The following is a 14,587-nucleotide window of genomic DNA, read 5'->3' on the forward strand; positions in this document are numbered from 1 at the left end:
TGTTCCCTACCAGTTTCCATTCATAGTATTTGGTTGTATCATGGTATGGGCTTGTATCTGTGCCCTTGGCAAAGCTCATGAGCAGAGATTTTAGAACATCTGATGTCTTTAAGACCACATCTCTTCCAGAGACCTTCCAAAGGCAAAGCTGAATAAAGGACACCAGAGCAGCCTTAAATGTTGAGAGAGGAAATGGGAGTATTACAAGTGACCCCTTTGGAAATGGTTGCGGCATTTAATGCATCTTATTAACAAATGAAATAAATAAAGTATAATAATTGGTCTGGATTTGAGACTTTTTTATCCATAAAGGGCTTGAGCTCTCAGAAAGTGAATGGTTAAAGAGATTTATACCATTAAACAAACCCATGTGTGTTTAATGTGTCAGTGTAAATAATCCCTGAACAATCTAACCTCATCATCACCTGTGGAGGTGTTTCCAGGTGCATCCGGTCCAAACTCACCTCATCAAACACACAGAGAGCAGACCAACACTTTCATTCACAGTCTGTGTGTGTGTTTTGTGTTTCTAGGACAACCAGTCACTCTTATCGAACCGAGCCCTCCTCGCCTTCCTCAACCTCCTCTAAGCTCTGATGCAGGAACAACGTGAGCTCCCACAATGCATCCCGTCACGTGGCTACGGGTGTTTGTTCTGCACAGAACCAATCTGAATCCAACTTCAGCATAAACGGGAAACCAGAACTTCCAGGATTTCTTCCAGCTTTAAGAAACTAATTAAAAACCACAGAGAGTATTGAAAAAAATGCATAATAAACCCAACATGCTGAGCTCTGTGATTCTATTTGCTCCATGTCTTTTCATCAGGGTGGAAGTCTCTGAAAACCAGAACCAGCTCATCTTTATCGGGCCTCCTTTATTAGCTCTTTGTTATGTTTGCGTTACAGTCTGTTGGTTTGTTTCATGGGAGCTGCTGGCAGCTATTCATGTGACTCTTTTTGACCAACCAGCCGTGAAGCTGCTCTGAGTGCAGACCTGCAACAGAAGCCGTGAAGCTGCAGGAAATGCAGCCTGAATCTGCAGAAACGACGCCCAGCATTTCCATGACTTTTACCACAACTCTGATTCTGACAACAAACCTCCAACCGTTCAAAATGCAACTTTCTGCTGCGTGACACGTAATCATTCTAAAATCTAGTAGCAAGATGTGTAATGCAGCCTACAGGGTACCTGAAGGGTAGTTGGAGGATGTCTACTGGTTACTTACAGGTTCCAGCTTGTTTTTGTAACACAAAATGTCAATGGGTTGCGAGTCTTACTTCATAACAACCAGGCTATAAATTAAAAATTATTCAAATTGTTATTTTACACCTTTTAAAACCATATAAAAAATGTCCTTACCCTTGCATCACATTTAATGGAAATATTGCATTAAAGGACTAACCTGCTGTTTCATGTGATTTTAATATCTTAATAAATAATCTATAGCATATTAGTGACATTGAAATGTAGTATGTCACATTAATAACAACTAATAACCAATATTATTTGTCCTGGGATTTCCCTGTAAGTGCCCTAAAAGTACATTGTTGATACCCTGTAAGTACCCTATAGATCAGCTGTAGTTACTTGGTAATTAACCCTAAAAGCACTGTAAAAAGTACCCTGTGTTCCTAAGTACCCTGTTAGAACCTCATAGGTACCCTGTACCACACAAGAACCCTGTAGGCACCCTGTAAACTTTAAGTTGCATGTCTGTACCCTGTATGTACCCCACTAATGCCCTGCAAGTAACAAATAAGTACCCCGTTGGTATCCTGCAGGTACTTTGTAAGTACACTGTGGGTACTCCTGTGGGTACTCTGTAAATGTACCAATAAGTGCACTTCAAGTTCCTCATAAACCCTGTTAGAAATCCATTTTTAGTGTGTAACCACACACTAGTAACCACATGAGTACCATGTGAGTAACAGGGAAGTTATCCATCAGTACCCTATAAGAATCCCATAGGAACCCAACAAATACCAGACAGACAGATAGATGCATAAAAAGCTCCAGCTGGAGAACTATTGCACCTTATTATTACCGTTATTATCTATTATTGCACAAACACAAAGGCATAAATATCTCATAGGTACTCTCTTAGTAAGAGAGTAGCTTTTATTACCCTGTCAGACCCTTCTTGATGCCCTGTAAGTACCTTGTTGATACGCTGCACATTTCCCCTTGGATATTTTGTAAATTCTACTTAAAAACTCACAGGCTGTCCTGTGAGTTTTTAGGTACACTGTTCTTTCAAGGAACACTTTCCTGGTCCTTCTTCTGGTTGGGTTCTTCAGTCACGTTTTGCGGTAGTGAAGGACGAAAGCAGAAACAGGAGATCGGCAGGCGCAAGGTGGATGGATACATTTAAATGAAAGGATGAGAACTTACAGGCATGAAGGAAAATCAGGAACTAGGGAGGAAGCAACAAAGAATCTGACAAAGAAGGAACAGAAAACAGGAACTTAAATAGAACTGAGGTGAAAAGAACTGCATGGAAAACAGGTGGGTGCAGTTAACAGAAACACAAACAGGTGTGCATCATGACAACAATAGAAACATGTTGCACCTGTGGCTAGCACTAAGTCAAGCAGTGGTTGTTGGTTCAAGTTCTACCAGAAAAGCAGAAAACCAAAATAAATGAGCACCACACAGAAGGACTGTTGCCTGTTGAGTGATGTCTTCATGAAGAACATTTTCTTTACCATGTTTACCAGTTAATGTTGTTTCAGTCACACAACACAAATGATCCATCATTAGTGCACCTAAAGCAATTGATAAGTGAGACCGAAACAGGCAGAAGCTGAAGCTGCTTTAAATGTTAAACCTGAAGAACAGCAGCTGAAAACCCTCATTCTGTCATTTATTTTCCTCTGGGCTCAAACATGCAGGATGGAAAAGTTACAGGCAGAAAATAGAGATTGATCGCAGTAATTCTGCAGAATGGCTGATTATTCTGGAGTCAAACCTGTTCTGTAATGAACCTGACAGTCTGCAGTTCTGGAGTATCAGAACCAGAACACCAGCCTGGGAAAGACCTCATGCTGAAGGCTTTTCTTGTTTGTTGCATTTTTAGGGTTTATGCTTCATCCATCAGTCTCACCGACCAACTTTAAAGACCAATTATTCCTATTTATTTCAACATTTCTACAGAAAAATTAACAGATCAGAAGGACCCAACAGAACCTGAACTTCTTCTCCTCAGCTGAAGTTCTCAGGATCATAATTAGGAATGCTGAAGTACCCAACTCTAAGATTACCCTGAGGTTCCATCCCTCCCTCCATCCACCCTCCCTCCATCCATCCTCCATCCTCCCTCCATCCATCCATCCATCCATCCACCCCTCCCTCCATCCATCCCTCCCTCTCTCCCTCCATCCCTCCATCCATCCACCCCCTCCCTCCCTCCCTCCCTCTCTCCCTCCATCCATCCCTCCCTCCCTCCCTCCCTCTCTCCCTCCATCCCTCCATCCATCCCTCCCTCCCTCCCTCCCTCTCTCCCTCCATCCATCCATACATCCCTCCCTCCCTCCCTCCCTCCCTCCATCCACCCCTCCCTCCTTCCCTCCATCCATCCATCCATCCATCCATCCATCCATCCACCCCTCCCTCCATCCATCCATCCATCCACCCCTCCCTCCCTCCATCCATCCATCCATCCACCCCTCCCTCCCTCCCTCCCTCCATCCATCCATACATCCCTCCCTCCTTCCCTCCATCCATCCCTCCCTCCCTCCCTCCCTCTCTCCCTCCATCCCTCCATCCACCCCTCCCTCCTTCCCTCCATCCATCCATCCATCCATCCATCCATCCATCCACCCCTCCCTCCATCCATCCATCCATCCACCCCTCCCTCCCTCCATCCATCCATCCATCCACCCCTCCCTCCCTCTCTCCCTCCATCCATCCATACATCCCTCCCTCCTTCCCTCCATCCATCCCTCCCTCCCTCCCTCCCTCCCTCCATCCATCCCTCCATCCACCCCTCCCTCCCTCCCTCCCTCCCTCCCTCCATCCATCCATCCATCCACCCCCTCCCTCCACCCCTCCCTCCCTCCATCCACCCCTCCCTCCCTCCTCTCCCTCCATCCATCATCCATCCACCATCCATCCCTCCACCCCTCCCTCCATCCATCCATCCATCCATCCACCCCTCCCTCCCTCCATCCATCCATCCATCCACCCCTCCCTCCCTCCCTCCCTCCATCCATCCATACATCCCTCCCTCCCTCTCTCCCTCCATCCATCCATACATCCCTCCCTCCTTCCCTCTCTCCCTCCATCCATCCCTCCCTCCCTCCCTCCCTCTCTCCCTCCATCCATCCATACATCCCCTCCCCCCTCCCTCCCTCCATCCCTCCCACCCCTCCCTCCATCCATCCCCCCCCCCCCCCCCCCCCCTCCATCCATCCCTCCATCCACCCCTCCCTCCATCCACCCCTCCCTCCTCCCTCCCTCCCTCCATCCATCCATCCATCCATCCACCCCTCCCTCCATCCATCCATCCATCCATCCATCCACCCCTCCCTCCCTCCCTCCCTCCATCCATCCCTCCCTCCCTCCCTCCATCCATCCATCCATCCACCCCCTCCCTCCCTCCCTCCCTCCATCCATCCCTCCCTCCCTCCCTCCCTCCCTCCCTCTCTCCCTCCATCCATCCCTCCCTCCCTCCCTCCCTCTCTCTCTCCATCCATCCATCCACCCCCTCCCTCCCTCCATCCCTCCCTCTCTCCCTCCATCCATCCATCCATCCACCCCCTCCCTCCCTCCCTCCCTCCCTCTCTCCCTCCATCCATCCCTCCCTCCCTCCCTCCCTCTCTCCCTCCATCCTCCATCCATCCCTCCCTCCCTCCCTCCCTCTCTCCCTCCATCCATCCATACATCCCTCCCTCCCTCCCTCCCTCCCTCCATCCACCCCTCCCTCCTTCCCTCCATCCATCCATCCATCCATCCATCCATCCATCCATCCATCCACCCCTCCCTCCATCCATCCATCCATCCACCCCTCCCTCCCTCCATCCATCCATCCATCCACCCCTCCCTCCCTCCCTCCCTCCATCCATCCATACATCCCTCCCTCCCTCCCTCTCTCCCTCCATCCATCCCTCCCTCCCTCCCTCCCTCTCTCCCTCCATCCATCCATACATCCCTCCCTCCTTCCCTCCATCCATCCATACATCCCTCCCTCTCTCCCTCCATCCATCCATACATCCCTCCCTCCTTCCCTCCATCCATCCATCCATCCATCCATCCATCCATCCATCCATCCATACATCCCTCCCTCCCTCCCTCCCTCCCTCCATCCATCCATCCATCCATCCATCCATCATCCATACATCCCTCCCTCCCTCCCTCCCTCCCTCCCTCCATCCATCCATCCATCCATCCATCCATCCATCCATACATCCCTCCCTCCCTCCCTCCCTCCATCCATCCATCCATCCATCCATCCATCCATACATCCCTCCCTCCCTCCCTCCCTCCCTCCATCCATCCATCCATCCATCCATCCATCCATCCACCCCTCCCTCCCTCCATCCATCCATACATCCATCCATCCATACATCCCTCCCTCCCTCCCTCCCTCCCTCCATCCATCCATCCATCCATCCATCCATCCATCCATCCATCCATCCATCCATCCACCCCTCCCTCCCTCCCTCCATCCATCCATACATCCCTCCCTCAGTTAGCAGGTTAAAGGTTAAAGGTCATGACAGGACAGTTAGAAAAACACTGAACCAGTATGGCTGCTTGGAAGGGTTAAAGGAGAAAGCTTCTTCTCTCTAAAAACAAGATGGCTGCAGGACTTCAGTTAGCAAAGCTCCATCTGGATGAAGGACAAGACAATGTCCTCTATCAGATGAGACCCAAGTAGAGATGTTTGACTATAATGGACAGAACCATGATGGAGGAATCGAAACACAGCAGATCAGTACAGCCACCGCATAACAACTGTCAACTACGGTGGAGGAGGGTGGATGATGTGGGCTTGTTTTTCCCACTACAGTTATTGAGTCAGCCACGAACTCTTCCGTGAACCAACATTAAGTCTGTCTATTGAATGTTTCTGTTTTTTCCACTCCAGAATCAGAACCACATAAACATTTATTATACATCTTTAATCCAGAACACAGCAGAACATCCTCCTGCTGAAACGGAGGCGTCATTTTAATATTTCATTGAGATGAAAACAGAGAGCTAAAATAAAAGAACAGAAACAGCTTCTATGTTTTAGTCTACTTGCGGTAAGACAAGATGCTCCAGACCCAACACTTTCTAACTAGCCTCAGAGGGAGAAGCTGTGGAAACGGGGGCAGCTTGTTTAGAGAGCTGACCGAGGCTCCTGAGCTGCTGGTCGTGTCTGTGGTTTGTGTTCAGAAACAAGCTGAAAGTGAGTATGCTGCTGGACTCCTTTATATTTCACATCTAACCCAAAAATGAGCCTCCACTCCAACACCCTTCCTCCTTTTGACGGTGTGTGTGTGGCTTTCTGCCCACTTTTAATAAACACATTCACATCCTAACAATACGTGGGCCTGGCTGCATGTTGGGTCGGACCATGCTTCGTCTCAAAGATGACTCCTGTAGTTGGTATATGAGCAGCAGCCATGAAACCAGCTGGTCAGATTCAATGCTTGGTTTCTTTAGCAAGGACATCTTTTCTTTGTTTCTCTTCATTATTTGCATGTTAATGTGAACTCAATCTTTCTTCTCAGCAGCAGAAACAACCATGAAACTTTAGGACTTGTCATGTGTGACTCTTTAACTTCCTAAACTGGGCTTTAGCGCGACTCGTGTCAGTTTGAAACAAAAAGCATTGAATCAGTTTTAGCAGAGTGCCGTGAGTCCTTCAGATCTGAGCTCTTCTACCTCATGAAGAATGACTCAGAAACTCTGTTATGAAACTTTCTTCTGAGGGGAAACATAAAGCGTGACCTTAACCTCCCTCAGCTAGCCCTGGACATCTCCTCTGAGGGTTTCTCTTTTCAGTCTTTCCAGATTCAGGTTGTTCAGTTTCAGGAGTGAAAATAGGATGGAAACTAAATTTATAACCCTGATCTGTGAGCTCTGTGACCAGAGGAAGTTCACCAAGGCTCAGAAACCTAAAACCATCAGAGCTCGGCCCACCGTAAGGAGACCTGAGGCGGAGGAAGTTGAGGTTGTTAATGTAGGAGTTTCTCACACATGCCCTGGAAGAAGATATAAACTCCACCCAGGATGGGATTTGAACCAAAGACCTTCTTGCTATGAGGCAACAATGCTAACCATAACACAGCCCAAAAACCCAACTGAAGTGGCTAAAAATCACATTTAGCATCATTAATGGGATATAAAGGAGACTGTGAAGATGTCTGCTCTTAATCACAAAATGGCTACAAGAAACTAAGCTTCTTCATTTCTTAGCTGGGTGGAAAGTAAAGTGTCTACCAAACACAGTGAAGGTTATTGAGAAAAGTAAAAAATCCAGACTGCAGCAAAGTGTGGCATCTTGGAGTCTCCATAGCAACCAACAGATAAGAGAGCAGAACCGTTCTACCAAGATGTACTGACCCAGCTCGGCTGAGTCATTCAAAGTGTTTAATGTTGGTGCTTATATTGGATTGCACTTTCTGTTCAGCAGATGATTTCATAGACAGATGAATAACTGATCAGTAGTTAAAAAAACAAAACTTTAATGTTAATTAAATGGTAAATAAAAATGAAAACATTTTTCACAGTTTATTTAAAATGTTCGCAGCCCAAAGTGTTTGGATGATGGCGGTTGTGGACCTCCTGCTGTTTTAGTTGGGGATCCCTGATCTAAAACATATTCAGAAAGCGGTTTGGTCTAAGAGTGATCGCACTGAACCTCAAAACAATAACGCATAAAAATAAATCCGTGCAGCCTTCAGTCTGCTCTGTTCTGTTGATTTCAGCTCTATTGTCCTGCGATGAATTCTGGGAAACGCAGTTGTCTCAGTGGACAGTCGAACATCACGATGAGACAATAAATGTGTCAGCAGGCTGGAAAACTGCACACGCTCAGTGTGAGCGTGTGTGAGGAAATTCCCTCGTTTCTATGACTGACATCACACAGGGAACACAGTCACACACACACACACACAGACAGGTGGTTTTAACCACTAACACAACACACACATTACAGCATCAGTGTTTTCTCTGCATATTGTGATTCACACCAACAAGTTAAAGCCTGTTTTCTCAGTCAGGCTGTCCAAAACGCTGTCTTTTCTACCTGTTTTGCAGCATGTGTTGATGCTGTAATGTTGCTGTTGCTGCAGGGACTGAAACATAAATCTTAGAAGTGACTATTTCAGTCAGTAGCTGCTGGTTTCACCCATGTTAGGTCGTTAATAGAAAATTACACACAAGTTAGTGAGAATGGGAGAACGTTAAAATTTGGGATCACTTATTCTCTTTTGACCATTCTGTGTATTTCTGGTTTAGTTGCTGCTGTAAGGTTCTGCATCATGTTTAGGTAAAAACCCAACACTGTCTGATTCCACATAGAAAGCTTGAGATCAGGGTTCCAACATGTTTCATGTCCAAATTCCATACTCTTTCAAACTGTAATTTTTAGTCTTTGGCCCTTTTGTAGGAGCTTTATTACAAAGGTCCGGATGAACGGATGGATATAACTTTTAGACAATAGAATATGGGATAAAGTATGGAAAAACAGAACTTTTCCTGACTTATCCAGACCATTAAATTAAATCTGAATTTTACAGAACAGTAGAAACCCTGTAGGATCTAACGTTTACAGCTTATCCAGGACCAGAACAGCTTCAGCAGAAATCCAAGACTCATCCTCCCTGAGCTACCTCCTCCATCTTCACTCAGGGCCTCCACATCTGAGCCGTGAGCCACTATCTCTCCAACTAGTTCTGGCTCTGCTCCAGGACCTCCTCCCTGTGGAACATGGCCGAAACACTTCCCAAGAAAGGCGTCCAAAAGGCATCCAAGCCAGAAGCCTAAACCCCTTGAAATGGCTGCTCTCGGTACTTTGAATCCAACAAGCTATGGGCAACGAGCACCAAAAGGAACCTATGAAGAACCTGTGAAGTGTGGATTGAGCTACAGTTGGACGTGAAGCACTGGCAGTCAAATTCCTGGGTGCTAACACCGGCTGAAGGCAAAACTTAGGAATAACTTATTAAAAACCTGTAAACAAAGTCCAGTTGTCTTCTGTTCAAGCAAACAGGGGGTCTCCACTGTATGTTTTAAACCTGAAACTCTGAATTCTAAATAAAATGGAAAGCAGAATGTTTTAAATCTGAACAAAATTTGGAAAACTTAAAAAAAAAGGGTAACAATAAAACATTTTTAAAGCAACTTTCTTTTGTTAACATTGATTTATATTATATTTTACCTGGGTTCCTAAAGTCATGACTCTGGTGGGACCTGAACCCACAACCTTTGAATACCTTTTGGTCTATATAACTAATGCTGTCCATTGCGCCACAGAGCCTACAAGCTCACAGGCATTCTGCCTAACAATGATGTTTTTTTCTGAAAACATGGGAATTTTACCATGATCTTGACCTCTTATAGAAACTCAGTGAGTTAATGCCTTGTTCCATATTAGCTGGTACGACTTCTTCATTTGCTCATTCAGAGATGCTGACCATTTTACAAAAAACAGACATATTATCATAGCTTTTGTTTATTTATGATTATAAAAGATTTGTGCTGGAGGCCAGTTTTAAAGTCGGGTTTGACTGAAGCCTCAACATTTAAAACAGATGCTTTTGATTGGTTTTGACAATAGGACATTTCAGATCTGATCAAACAATCAAATACTTGAGAGGTGCATAATTATTCAACATGCTTCCTTGGTTCTAAAATCGTGTTACTTTTTATAGATTAAACTAAAGAAAAAGTAACTGGTTGATGGATTCAATGGTTGCTGGATTTATGCTAAAATAATCTCAGCAAAACAGTGTTACATGAGGCTAAGCTAACATAAAGTCGCAAGCTGAGGCAAATTGAAGTGAACTAAGCTAATGCGATCTAAGACAATGCAAGCTATGCTAAAATGTAGGCCTGAAACAATTAATTGGATTATCCGTGATTGATCAATTATTGAAATAATCATCAACTATTTAGTAATCGAATAGTTGTTAACTGAAGTAAACAGATTACATGCCATTTACAACCCACTCAGAGCAGTAATTAGGCCAAAATTGTACAAAAAATATATGCATTTTGCATTTAAGGTTAAAAACTTTCTTTGTTGGTAAATATGCTCTATCCAGAACTGCTCAAGTGGTTTTATCTTCACCTGGTTTGAATTCTCCTTTAAAGTACATTTTGCTATCTGATCATTAATAGATTATTGGAAAAAAATAATCAACAGATTAATGGATTACCAAAATAATCATTAGCTGCAGCCCTGCTAAAATGTGATAAAGCAAGGTACGATAAGCCAGGATGAGGTAAAGTAACCAAAAGCTAATGTAGAATAAACTAAGTTAAGCTGAACTATGGTAGAACAAGCTAAGAAGTGCTGAGCTAAGACACGCTAAGCTAACAAGGCTAAGACAAACAAAAAACACTAAAATAAGCTAATTATTGGCTTTCATTTTATTCTTTATCTGCTTCTTGTTTAGAAACAAGTAACTCTTTTATCTTAATCTCACAAATATTGTCTTTAATCAAAGTTTTGTGACTTGTTATAATAAAATAGAGAGAAATCATCTTTCACTTGATAATCCACTGGGTACCAGATCTTCTACCAGGTGATTCTTTAGGAATCACCTGGTAGAAGAAAAAATATTTTTTCCTGTCTGTCAAATGATGTTGCCTGGTGTTTTTCATAAATTCATCAAAAGAAATGGGAATTAATGGTATCTTTGTAGCACAACTCTGCTAACATGTAGCAATAAATGAGATTTAAATGGTTCTTTGTTAAGTCATCTGTTACATGGCAGCACAGCACTGCTTTATCCCTGGAGTTCATGTTAAACAGGTCAGAGTTAATGGCTTCATAGAAGACATTCCTCTTACAAGATCAAATATAAAGATCGAAATTAAAAGAAACAAAAAATACACAATTTAACATTTTAGTGAAGATGGCCTTTCAGTTTTTTTCCCATCTTATGGGACTCAAACCATCAATCTCCTGACCTCCAACCAGGTCAAATACTCATACATGAGTTTGAAACAAACCTTCCTCTGTTTTTAAACAAGCTTTTTCAGTTGGCGTGTAATGACCACACGTTTACTGCATGTTTCTGTGCATTCGTGCCTCTTCATGTTGTGTATGTTATTTATGTTGTTTACTGAGCTGCTCTTGGGCCAAAAACACTGTGGTATACAACTGTCGCCGGACTCACACACACTAACACACTGTGCGTCACAGCAGAGCCTATGTCTAACCTCAGAGGATGCTAAATTGTTGGGCTAATTATTATAAACGGCAAACAGTGGTAACCCGGGGAACTATCCTACCACATCCCATAATTATAGGCTAAATATTAAAAGAACTTCCAAATAGTTGAGATGGTTGGGGTGTGTTCGGGTTCTGCTTGGCTCCTTGAGTCTGGGTCAGAGCAGACTACTCAGAGAAACCAGAAATACTGAAGATGAATTTGAAACATCTAGAGCAACATTTAAAGCCAGCTTCAATGTTTCTGAGACATTCTTTCCCAACTAATAGCTGCTTGTTTACACAGAAGCAAAGCTAGATCTCAGGATTTTACAAGGAGGGAGAAGTTGGACATTGGTGCTGATGGGATTTGACCACACAACCTGGGAATCACATCTTCAGTTTGCAACCAGAAGGTCCAACAAGCATTCCACTGCAGAGAGGAAACACGAGCTTTATCCCCTGAAAGACCTCTAGCAAAAACATTATTTTAATATGTGTAGAAAATACAGGAACAAATAAAAGTGTTACTGATTCTTAGGTTGAAATTTGGGTTCTGGATTTCTGAAACTAGGCTCACACTGGAAGCAGCTGGCTTATATATAAGGTGAATAGTCTAATTCTGGAGAATTACGCTTCTTTTCTGTGACAAATCAGCACATATGGACACTAAAAGCTTCTTAAAAAAGAACATTTGTTGGACCTGAGGCCCACAAAGCTCAGATGATATCAGTGTGCAAAGTTTGCATCAGTTAAAATGATTTTCCTAGAAAACATAAAAAGTAATTTAGATCACTTCTGGACCACTTTAAATTTAAAGCCACAACCTCTGGATGTCTGCTCAGAAACACCAAACAAGCAGGACAGAACTCAACTTATTAGAACTGATGAGAGGAGATGCTGCCTCCCGTTCATCATCATAAAAATGATCCTCATGTTCTTCATCCTTCATTCCGTCCAGCAGACGGTGAAGGCCCGTTATGGTTCCTGTTGGGCATCAATCCAAGCATCTCATTGGCTGGAACCCAGAAGGCAGTGGGACACAAACAGGCACTCAGCCTTTTGGGATGTGATGTTGCATTACTGAACACGTTTGAAATGTGTGAAGTTTCCTATGAACAAATATGGAAAGGGAAAATATTTATTTTCTACATTTTAGGGGGAACATGAACACACCAACACAATTCCTTCCCTTGACATGGTGCGTTCACTGACATTAGGATTACAGAGTTCTGTTACTGTATTCAAGACTGAAGAAAAGCAACCATTGAAAATTGTCTTTATCGTCAAGACTGGATTACTTTTCTTTGGACTTCAGCTGCTTTCTCACTTGGTTCCACTCTTTGCCTCTGACCATTTTCTGACCTGTTAATCATTCAAACATAAAAAAAAAAAGGCGCCGAACCACTATTGTGTCGACACATAACTACATTTTAATTCAAATCTTTGAATTTATTTTTATCTTTATTTTTTGCATCAAATAATCCGGAGTGAGAACTGCTATCTCTGGACAAGCAGCCACAATCGGATCTGTTGACCTTGGACTTGTTTTTATTTCAGCTGGGTAGAGGGTTGTGGGGCTGAAACTTCCTTGTTTTGCTGATAGATGTTTGCTCAGTTTTGTAAGCTGCCTGATGTGTTTGCTTTCGTTTGTTTAACTCCCACCTCAATCTGTTTAAGTATAGAACAAGAATTTGGATCTTTGCTTCGTCTCATGGTTGTTTCCAGCTTTCTGAGCGTCCTCTTCCCTCTCGGTCGTGCTGACATTCCTGGATTTTTTTCTGTGTGGGAACTTTGTTTTTAAAAGAAATGTTTGAAAGATGAGCCTGAGAGGCCAAACAGGATGACGGTCAGATGAGATTCATGTTCTCACCCCCACCCTCCATCCCTAAGAAAAGTGAAAGCCTTTTGACTCAAGCGGCGATGAAAGCACAGATAGAAAGAAACGCTTAAACAATGACCCTAAAGAGGAAAAGATATCATTCACCTTAGATATCTAAATATCCTGTAAAATAGCTCAGTCCAGATTTGAATCAGCAGAAAGCACTGATCGCGCCCCCTGTAGGTACTGATGCAAATTACTGGTACTGGTAAAGAGCTGTTGATGATTTATTTTAGAAAGGTCAAATCTAAAATGATTAAACATTTAAAACATGTCAGACACTTTTGGGATCACCTTTATCTCCTGAAGGCTGACCAAAAGTCCTGTCAAAATGTTTCTTCAACATCACCAAAAAACTTTTTAATATTAGATTTTTATTTTTAAATCCGGAGAACCACCTGTGTGCACATTCAATAAATAATAACCAGGATTACTTGGGGAAAGTCTCGTTTCTGAGGGAGTTTAGTTTCTTGTTCTCTGTATTAGCTGAGCAGAACCAGAATAAAGACAGTTGTGTTTAAGTGATCTTACCTCGGAGCCGAAGCGGACCGGAACCATGAACCCCCAGCGGCGTTGCTTTCCCGGTATTCCCGCTGATCCACAGGTCGCTCCAGGCGCATCGGCATAAAATCAGTCCAGCTGAGCTCTTCTCCCGTATTCCCAACCCAGTCCGAACCCCAGTCCGTCCAATAAACGGGGCCAACTTTTACCCAGCAAAGGCAAAGAAGGAATCCATCCGACACCAGTCCTCCGGATCCAGTCTTCAGGAAAACCAAACGGGACAGGCGCTTCAGTCTGACAGAAGGTCGGTGTCCCGGTGAAAAACGGGACTCAGCGGGTTGGAGATGAGCTCCGAGAGGCGCAGGGAGGCAGCTGGACCCGTTAGGAGCTGCAGGGGAGGAGGAGAGGATGGATGCAGGAGGGGAGGGGAGTGACGGAGGGAGGTCCAGAAACTGGCAGCAAGAAATGAGAGAGTTCTGACAAACTTTAACCGTTTTTACAAGTTCAGATGATCCAAAAGTGGCTCCGAGGAGACAAACTCAGAGTAAAGAATCTGATGCATGGGACTGCTTACCACTGGTTACACAACATGAACAGATGGCTGCATGTTTTAACAGAGTAGATGCGTTCAGTCTGACCACAGAGTAAGAAGGATGAAGCTGCAGCAAATTAACTCAGAAGAGACACGAATAGGTCATAGAGAGTAAAAACCAGAGAGAAACTGAAACAGAAAGATGAATAAAACTGTCAGAGCAAAAGAAATTCACCAACGAGAGAACCAGAAATGGACAGAAAGACAGAGACAGACAGACTGAAATGTAATCATGTCA

The 14,587-nt window shown here is 44.0% G+C and overlaps 1 protein-coding gene across 2 annotated transcripts in view; it reads right to left on the minus strand.

Moving 5' to 3' along the window:
* Nucleotides 1-14,122, minus strand: part of plekhg2 (pleckstrin homology domain containing, family G (with RhoGef domain) member 2) — a 110,168-nt gene extending 96,046 nt beyond the window's left edge. For both annotated transcript variants that reach the window (XM_047391853.1, XM_047391852.1), the window contains exon 1: nucleotides 13,788-14,122. The gene's annotated coding sequence lies outside the window, so the exon portion shown is untranslated. The remainder of the gene's footprint in view (nucleotides 1-13,787) is intronic.
* Between the last annotated feature and the right edge of the window lie 465 nt (nucleotides 14,123-14,587).

This window comes from Girardinichthys multiradiatus, chromosome 18, assembly GCF_021462225.1.
Source record: "Girardinichthys multiradiatus isolate DD_20200921_A chromosome 18, DD_fGirMul_XY1, whole genome shotgun sequence".
In the NCBI taxonomy this organism is placed as follows: Eukaryota; Metazoa; Chordata; class Actinopteri; order Cyprinodontiformes; family Goodeidae; genus Girardinichthys; species Girardinichthys multiradiatus.